This window comes from Chiloscyllium plagiosum, chromosome 27 (genome assembly GCF_004010195.1).
Source record: "Chiloscyllium plagiosum isolate BGI_BamShark_2017 chromosome 27, ASM401019v2, whole genome shotgun sequence".
Classification (NCBI taxonomy): domain Eukaryota; kingdom Metazoa; phylum Chordata; class Chondrichthyes; order Orectolobiformes; family Hemiscylliidae; genus Chiloscyllium; species Chiloscyllium plagiosum.
This window is the reverse complement of record NC_057736.1, coordinates 22,944,556-22,954,484: the sequence shown is the minus strand read 5'-3', so window position 1 is coordinate 22,954,484 and position 9,929 is coordinate 22,944,556. Positions and strand designations below refer to the sequence as shown.

General features: G+C 39.5%; 1 long non-coding RNA gene across 2 annotated transcripts in view; it reads left to right on the top strand.

Annotated features, from left to right (window-relative positions):
• The window catches only part of LOC122563647, a 55,669-nt gene that overhangs the window by 31,763 nt on the left and 13,977 nt on the right, over nt 1-9,929 (top strand). The gene's annotated exons all lie outside the window — the stretch shown is intronic.

Below are 9,929 nucleotides of genomic sequence, written 5' to 3'. Positions count from 1 at the left end.
GCCACTGTTGGAATATTGTGTGCAATTCTGGTCTCCTTCCTATCGGAAAGATGTTGTGAAACTTGAAATGGTTCAGAAAAGATTTACAAGGATGTTGCCAGGGTTGGAGGATTTGAGCTATGGGGAGAGGCTGAACAGGCTGGGGCTGTTTTCCCTGGAATGTCGGAGGCTAAGGGGTGACCTTATAAAGGTTTACAAAATTATGAGGGGCATGGATATGGTAAATAGGCAAAGTCTTTTCCCTGGAGTCGGGGAGTCCAAAGCTAGAGTGCATAGGTTTAGGGTGAGAGGGGAAAGATATAAAAGAGACCTCACGGGCAACTTTTTCACACAGAGGATGGTATGGGTGTGGAATGAGCTATCAAAGGAGGTGGTGGAGGCTGGTACAATTGCAACATTTAAGAGGCATTTTGATAGGTCTATGAATAGGAAGGGTTTGGAGGGATATGGGCCGGGTGCTGGCAGGTGGGACTAGATTGGGTTGGGATATCTGGTCAGCATGGATAAGTTGGACCAAAGGGTTTGTTTCCATGCTGTACATCTCTATGACTCTATAATAACAAGTTTCTGTCCTGCTTCTTACCTGTTTAGTTATGGCATGGAACTGTGTCATCGATGACTGTTGTGCAATGGCATGTCCAACATGATGGAGCTGAAAGTCTAGACAAAAGTACTAAGATGTTGAGCTGAATTTTCCCACCTGCGGGCAATGACAAATCGATTGGGAAAATGTGGCAGCTTTAGAAAGTGAGATTCTTGACGCCAAGAAATAAGTCTGATGTGCAACCAACATTTGAATCGCGAGATGGGAATATTAGCGCAGAATGGCAAGAAAATAGTGAAGGAGAAAATTAATCTCCATTTTAACAGGTAAGGTTTGATCAGAGATCATCAGCATGGCTTTGTCAGAGGGAGGACATGCTTAATGAATTTGATTGAATTTTTTGAAGAGCTAATTTATATGGATTTCAGTAAGGCTTTTGACAAAGTCCCATATGGGAAAATGATTTGAAACAAGTAAACGCTCTTGGGAGTCTGAGTAATTTGGCAAGTTGGATCGAAAATTAGCTTAGTGGCAGGAGACAGAGGTTAGTAGTAGCTTTTTATGTGACTGGAGGCTGGCACACCAGAGGAGTCGGTGCTGGATCCCATATTGTTTGTGATATTCATTAGTAATCAAGATGTGAATGTTGGAGCATTGGTAGGTAAGTTTGCAATTGACAGAAAGATTGTCTGAGTAGTTGACAGTGAAGAGAACGGTATCAGGTTACAGGAAGACAGACATTTTGGTAAAATGGGCAGGTTAGTGGCAGATGATAAATGTGAGGTGATGCAGTTTGGAAGAAGAAGTGAGACAAGGGAACACTCAATGAATGGCAGGAGTATATGATGCTCAGAGAAACATAGTGATCTTGGAGTGCTTGTTCGCAGTTCCTTGAAGATGGCTGAATAGGTTAACAGGTTAGTCAATAAAGGATACAGGATACTTGCTTTTATCAGTTCATGCATTGATTCTAAAAGCAGGGAGGTATGTTGGAAACATACAGAGCTGTGGTGAGACCACTGCTGGGGTATAGTGTGCAGTACTGGTCACCACATTATAGGAAGGATCTGATTGCACTGGAGAGAGTGTATAGGAGATTCACCAGGATGTTGCCCAGGGTGGAGCATTTCAGCTGGGAAGAGAGACTTGATAAGAGCTTGATAAGCTCAGGTTGTTTTCTGTAGAGTGGAGAAGGTTGAGCAGTATATAAGATAATGACAGGCATGGACAAGGTGAATAGACTGCTCCTCGGATGCTGGCTGACCTGCTGTGCTTTTCCAGCACTACTCTGATCTAAACTCAAGATGAATAGAAGGCAGCTGTTCCCCCATTGTCGAAGGGTCAAGACCAAGGGAGCACCCTATTAAAGTGAAAGACAGGAGGTTTAGAAGGGATTTGAGGAGAAATGCTTTCACCCAGAGGGTGGTGATAATCTGGAATGCATTGTCTGGGAGAATAGTTGAGGCAGAAAACCTTACAACCTTTGAAAGGTACTTGGATGACCACTTAAAGTGTCAAACCATTCAAGGCTATGAGTTAGTGCCAGAAGGCAGGACCAGTATTGATAGTAGTGTATTTTAAGTTGTACACACTCGACGGACTGAGGACCTCTTCTATACAGTACGATTGTAGAATTCTATGAGCCATATTTGCATGCATTTACATGTTTTCAGTTCCTCACCTTGCCTCATTGATATGCAATAATAATCTCCCACATGCCCAAGAGAAACTAGACAGGTACAATTCCCAACATGAAATTCAGAATGGACATCTAGCAGCTCTAGCTCAACACTTGTTCCTCTGGACTTCCAGCTTTGAGAGCAATCCTTGATATCTTCAGATATGTTCCATGGGCAGCGAATGCCGACGTCCCCCATCCATGGAGTTTGGCATCAGCCATGCACCAGCCTCACTACATCATCGTGGCACATCTCCAACTCACTTAGAATAAAATTCTCCACTTAAATGCTGCACTTCAGAGTGCACTGATATCTTTCATTGATGCCAGGTCATTGTGCATGTGGGTAAAAGCACCAAACCTATGCATTGGAACAGGGTGTACATCACACTCTTCAATTGCTCTTTTAGCACTCTTACACTGCGCTTGCTTAATATTCACAGCATTTCTGTCTTGACTTCTTTTTACTGCAGACATAAAGCCAGACAGCTTGTCTCAGTGGTCAACAGTGATCAGTTAAGTGGGTGGGCATATTGGTGTATGGCATTGTGTTATATCAGTGTCATGCCTACAACATGTGACACCAGCGTGAGCAGCAAACACACAGCTTCAGCCAAATGATCATGCCTCAAATTCTAAGGGGAGCAGTCTTCAGTCCAGGGGACTGTCATCAGTTGGGGGTTATAGTACAGTAAGTCAAGGATAGCATCAACTCTCAGTCCTTGAAAATGGTCACTTGGCCACTTTGGGCAGTCCAGATCAGTGGTTCCATATTACTACAGTATGGGGCATAGTTTAGGATCAATTCTGCAGGTCCAGAGATTCATGGTAAGTCAGTCAAGGGACTGCACAGAGATCAATTAATCCGTCCAAGTGTGTCAGGAGGTGAGCCATAGTCAGCCTTGGTGGTCAGCTAAATGAAAGTCAAAGGAGGTTATCAGAGGCCTCCACTGTTGTGATTTAAAAGCTAGGAAAGTCAGGAATTGGAGGCAGCATGGAGAGGAATAGTTATGGAGGAGACAACTCAACATTTAAGTCAACATGGGAGAAAAAAGTGCATTAGATGACTTGGATTACTGTGGGGGATGGAGAGGGTCATCGATGGTTACCACCACTCTGGCTTTGATGAGGGGACACAGTGCAGCATAATGGTTGGCATGGTTAAGCTATCAGGCTGGTGCTCCAGAGGGAATGTTGAGCTATAAAGACATAAATGAAAGAGGTGGCTGGGTACATTTGGAAGTCACTATTGATGGAGTGAGCAGGCAATGCAAGGAAGAAAGGAATATGGCAATTTGGAGGGACCCTTTGGTGAACAGGCTGAGCCTACCATTCACTGTGTCAGTTTCAACCTGGCATTGCCTTCTGCAATCATGAAGATGATAAATGCGCAGTGGAAATGAAGAATGTCTGTGACCACACTCAGAGTGGAGAAAATGTTTTTCCATCTGACAGACAAGGTCTACTTGAATGATGCGAGGCCCTTCAAGGGGAATTGCATTAAGCAGGCACTTACACAATATAGGTTGAAGACTTTTGTAACCTTAGAACCCTAAATATGAAATGCATGCAGTGTCCAACTGAATAGGATATAAATCCTGGTCACAAGCAATTTTGACTCATCTGTGATATCCATCATCCAGGTATGCCTGAGTTATCCTTTCTTTCTGCTGCTTTCCACTGGAACAGATCTCTGGAGCTTCTCAGATTCTGATCAAATTGTGGAAATACTGATATTTTCTTTTCAGATAGTCACTCTTCAGAATTTTCTTTTTGCTCTTGCAATTTCAAGCACCTCTTTGTTTGTCTTAACATTTGTTTAATGTAATCTTACATCTTCACATCCACATTTCAAAGGCATCTAATTTCTTCCACTAATCTTTATTTACTGTCCACCATTCTGAAGCAGCCAGGACAGTCAACTAAATGTTGCAGCTTAGAAGTTTTTATTCTTGTTACAATTTTGAATTATCTTTCAGAAAAACGGACAGGTACAATAAGCTGCCAATCAGGAATAAGGACCTTCCACAATACAAGCCAATTCATTTCTATATTTTTAATTTATTAATGTGGCAGTATCAACAAAGTAATTACTTGGACAGCTCAGCATATTCTTTCACACTGTTTTTGCTGCTCTGATCTGAAACCTTGAAATAAACTACCCCACATTTGGAACATCATCAATTCTATAAATCTAACGCACATGTGTGAAAAAGAAACACATTGTCTGTTACAAATGCCATGCACAATCCTGTCCCCACTCTGTAGCCCAGCACTTAGAGTATGCTGATTTCAGTTTCATTTCTGTATTTGAGCCTCGTCTGAATGAGAGAATTTGACCAAGTAATGAACTATTGTCACCCAACATATTGCACGTACAACTTTCAAAATCAGCTCAAATGTTCAGTCATATTTGTGCAGAGAGAAGCAGAGTTAACGTTTCGAGTCCAGACAAACTCTTCTTCAGACCTGAAAAGGGCTGGAAAATGGTCTTATATTGTGTTAATGACAGAGGGGAAGGAGGAGTGAGTGGAACAGATTGTGAGAGCGGCCAGAGCGAAAGGCAGAGCGAGTGTTGATGGTCGTATAGGAAATATAGAGATATAAAACAGATGTAATAGTTCAGTGTGAAATGAGAAAAATGTTGTTATATTTCACTAATTACATTCTTTTTTTTGACGTGATGTCAATTAGTGTCTTGATTTTTGTTTTCAAGTCTCAGGTGTGTAATAATGTCTTTGAAGAAGCTTATTAGAAAATATGTACGCTTCTGTGAAGCATCGTGAAAAATTATCCTGTAATAAAGAAATCACATAAATATTTGTTGTTCTTGTTTCATATTGCTCACTTTGATGTTGCATTGATAAACAATAATCTTTCTAAAATTCCTTACATCATGTTAAGGCATTCACCAGTTACCACTTGTATAAGAAATGCAACTTTATTTGACTGTTAAAATGCTTATATATTTCTTCCACATGCCATAAACATTTTTGAATGAAATAATTACATCAGTTAGTTATTTCTTTAACAACTCATTTCAATACTAATATTATTTGTCATGGCCATAAATCTTCACAAACACAGTGTGTAAAACATTTTTTAACACACTGATGAAATAGAGAGCGTAAAGTGCAGTAAATATGAAGAAGTCCAAATCTACCAGCTTGTAAATAATAGGAATGGAGTCAAACCAAACATTATTTAATGAATATATTACTTCTTCAGTTTTGTCTGGTAGAATTCAAGATTCAATCCCATTTTGAGTAAATCAATACACAACACATGAATGAAAGCTTTATTTGGATCAAAAATTAGAGATATTTTATATCACACTGTCTAACAGTCTGTTAAGAATGTCTAGTCAAAATTACAGAATTATCTGTGAACTTATTAAGGCCTAGTTGCTTTTCATATATGTTGCATTCTAGGTACAGTTAAAATCTTCACATAGAAAACAATTTACTAACTCATTAACTCACTACTACATTCACACACTCACATGCATACATTCTACGTGACACATATGCATCCTTTATTTAAAGGGATGCCTTACATTAACACTCAAGTATATCTTATTTTTGTAGATGAGCCAACTGAAGTCCAACTAGCATCCAAGCTTCAGCATCATGCAACATCCTGGAGCATTCATTCTTTTAGTAGCAAGGACCAGCGTGAGTGTAACCTGCATCATAGAATACAAATATACTGTGATTCTAGTGAAGAACATAAAAGAGTGCACTAGTTGAATGTGTGTAGTCACAAATGAATTGGCTGCATTGCAGTATACGGCAAGACCAGAGTTGCAGCAGCAGCAATGACAGTGGCACAGATCCAAACAATGTGGGTGTATCTTAGAAATGATCAGTTTGCTGCAGCAATTGCCTGGGGTTCCAATATACAACAGACTCTCTTTTCAAGCTTCCAAGTTCTGAGTAATCACATTGGGAAAACTTTGAGTCGGGGTGGATGGACCCAGGGCCGTGCAAAATAGAGGACATGCACAACAGCAGTTCCATATCAGGCGAACTAGAAACAGAGACAGTAATCTTGTCAGGGAAAAAACACATTTAGCCCAGTCTACAGATCTTTGCAAATGACAGTGGATGTGCCAGGACAATCAACCACAGTAGCAGCGGATGTGGCTAAGTCTGTTACAGTTCTAACAAAGCATGGTCAAGGAAATACAGGATCACCAGAATCTCAAGAGAATCAAACCAAAACCATGTAGTCAAACATTTACTGTTTCAGCAGGACAGCCCTTTGGAAGGAGTCACAGCTTAAGTATTGCACATGGTACATCAGCGTTAAAGGGAAACACCATGGTAAAATTCTATTCAACTCACGGACAGAACTCTTAAGGCAGAGAATAAATTTGTTACACTCTATTTAAACTTCATAGACAAATATTTTATTTCTGTTTATATAAAATAAAAGTTGAATAATTGAGTTAATGATATTGGGAGATGTAATGCTGCAGGCTTTTGCCTTGCATTAATAGAAAGGTTCTTGAAAATGTTCATGTTTCATATGTGCAACATAGCAGTGTGCTCAACACGAGGATTTTACTTCGCCTATTTTTCCTAATCAACCCATTCAGAAATGTTATTACATACCTCTGGACCAGGTGGTATTTGAACCTGGACCTTCTGGTCTAGGGATAGGGAAAGTACCACTGTGCTACAAGAGGGCCCAAAACAAATTCTATTGAAGTGAAGCTTCAGATGTCTGCCAACCATCCGCTTCATGGTAGAGGTCACATGACTATGACAGACTAGAACAAACACTTGTACATGATTTCAAATATCCCTCTTCTGTTGCAAAAAACAAAAAAAAGTATGCATAATCATGAACATCTTTTAGTTACCCAAGTTACCAATGTATACATTACTTTACATTAACAGTTCATTATTTCCATCAGCATGTGTATACATTGCATACACAGACCTTAACTCGTGTGTTTCTCTTAACTGCAGTGTGTGTTGGCAGTGGCTGTTGATTTGAGTGGACAGAATTGTATCTAATTGTGACAAGATAGTTAGTTCCTGCAAGTCTGAAGAGGTCTGCTCCTAGCTTTATCTGTGGTCTGTTTGGGAATGAGTATACCAGCATCTCTCTAGATTACTTGGCCTGGGGCACTTATTACAAACACTTGGTCCTTGATTTCATCTCTCAAATTTGGCCAGTAGAGCACATCACCTAACTTGCATGGATGTAGTTGAGCATCGCTCCTCTCAACTCCTTCGGGATATTACTGTATTTCCTTTGTACAATATGCCATGTCAGGCTGTCAAATCATTTCTCTATGGTCTTATAGCAACAGAGGCATCCTTGATGCACTTGGACTGCAGCAGTTCAATAAGGCTCTCATCATCACCGTCTCAAGGGCAGCCAGGCCCAGTGGTATTATCATGGGACTGTAAATCCAGAGACCCACCAGGCAAATGGTAGAATTTGAATTCAACAAAAATTAGGGCCTAATGATGGCCATGAATCAGTTATCAATTGTTGGGAGGAAAAAAAATCCACCTGTCTCAGTAATGTCCTTTAGGGAAGAAAACTGCTGTTCCTTTCTGGTCTGGCCTATATGTGACTCCAAACACACAGCAATATGGTTGACTCTTAACTGCCTTCTGGGCAAATTACAGATGGGCAATAAATGCTGCCTAGCCAGCGGTGCCCCCAGCTATTATTGACAGGCTGACAATAGATATGAATAAGGCATTATAGGCCTGTCCCACGAAATTGCCACCAATATAACATAATTTATAGTCTCCATGAGCCAACAATAAGGCACTATCTGTAATAAATCAAAATTATCTGTTGGTTTATGTTTTAAGGTGCGGTTAACATAATAAAATACTAGGCTTCAGGGGATCATTTTTGTTAACATCAGAAGTTAAAGGACAGGATACTGTTGTGGGAGTTTTTATGAAGGATTCCACACATTTCTGAGAATGGACAGCATGGTTTGAGAAGGAAGAGGTCATATCTCATAAACACACTATGATATGTTGAAGGTATAACTAAATAGGTGGGCGGGGTGGTCTTTCAATGTTTGACAAAGCTGCTCATGCAAGGTCAATAATAACACTTAATGTGCAGATGTAGCTGATTAGATGATTGAGTATTATTTTAAGAACAAAAAAGGGAGATTGTGACAAGAATTAAAAGTTATGCTCAATACAAAGTAACAAGTGGAGTCTCACTGTGTTTTGAGACTTTGCTATTGACAATATTTACAAACAAGATTAACCAGGCTGGATAAAAGTCAATCTCCACCATCTAGATAATGACTTGATGGAGAAGATCACGTGCTCAATGTAGAACATACCTGATTATGGATGGAGGTTTGCTTGCTGAGCTGGAAGGTTTGTTTTCAGACGTTTCATCACCATACTAGGTAATATTATCAGTGAGCCCTCCGGATAAAAATAAGAGTATTTAGAATTGTGGTACTAGGTTCGACCCAGCCCAAACAAGCCCTCCTCTTAAAAGACACAAGGCTCACATTTCAGGAAGTAACATGATAAGGTTTCTATTGGTATAGCCAAAATGAAAAGCTTTCAGGAGTAAAGTGCTCAGATCTCTTAGTAAGCCCAGCCCAAACACGTGACCTCGACCACTTAAAAAGATAAAGGCTGTAGGTGAATGGGATTGCTACCCTTTCCAATATCCATTTCAAGTCAAATATCATCTTGAATTGGCAATATATTGCTGTTCCTCCATCATTGCTCAATCAGAATCCTGGAACACAGCACCCAACAGCAAATGTGAGAGTACCTACAGCACATTGTGAAAATAGCTCTCTGCTGTCATGTAGATATTAATGAGGCAAGTTTGATACTGGAACTTATTTGGGAGCTTTAAACCACAATTTAGAGTAGGTTTTATAGAGACTTTACAGATTAATGTGCGACTAATTCTTTAATATGGTGTTTAGTTTTGATCGTCCTTTCTTAAAGGATATAGAGGCAATATAGAGTGGATTCAGGAACGAGTGAGCAGATTCATTCCAGGTTTTAAAGGCTGATGTTATGAAGGATAGCCAAACCTCTAAATTGATCTTGGCTGGAGGAAAGAAGACTTGACATTTTTTACATAGAAGATAAATGGAAAAACGTTCATCAGAGATCAGATGTATCACATTTACAAAACTCAAGGAAGGCATGAGATAAGGAAAACTTTCATTTTGCACATTTGGGCTTTTTACCCATGGATGAGACTTGATTCTGAACCAACTCTAATCTTCACTAAGTAGTTGGATCAATATTTGTGGAAAAACTGATTGAAGGTTATAAAGAAATGTAACAATGGAACTTAATTCCTCAACTTTGTATTCCCTTGAAGAAGGTTTCCTTTCGGCATGAAAGACTTGCTATATTTATCCTCATAGTAAAAATACAGTCTTTATTTGAGCTATCATGTTACTTATCATCATGTCACAAACTATCTTGCTATTTCCATATTTATTCTTATTGGATAGAATTACAAATTATAGAAATATAAGATATTTATAAAATTAAAATAATTGTGACTTTTTTTTCCAGTTTGACGTGAAATGCTGACAAAATTCTGGGTGGATTAACAAGTGCTATCTTGGACTACATTCCTTATCTGGTAGCTGATTTTTTTCAGTATTTGCAATAGTACTCTTTTCACCATGTTGCAGCTCCTTTGTGCTTTACTGTAAAACCTCTGCAGGGT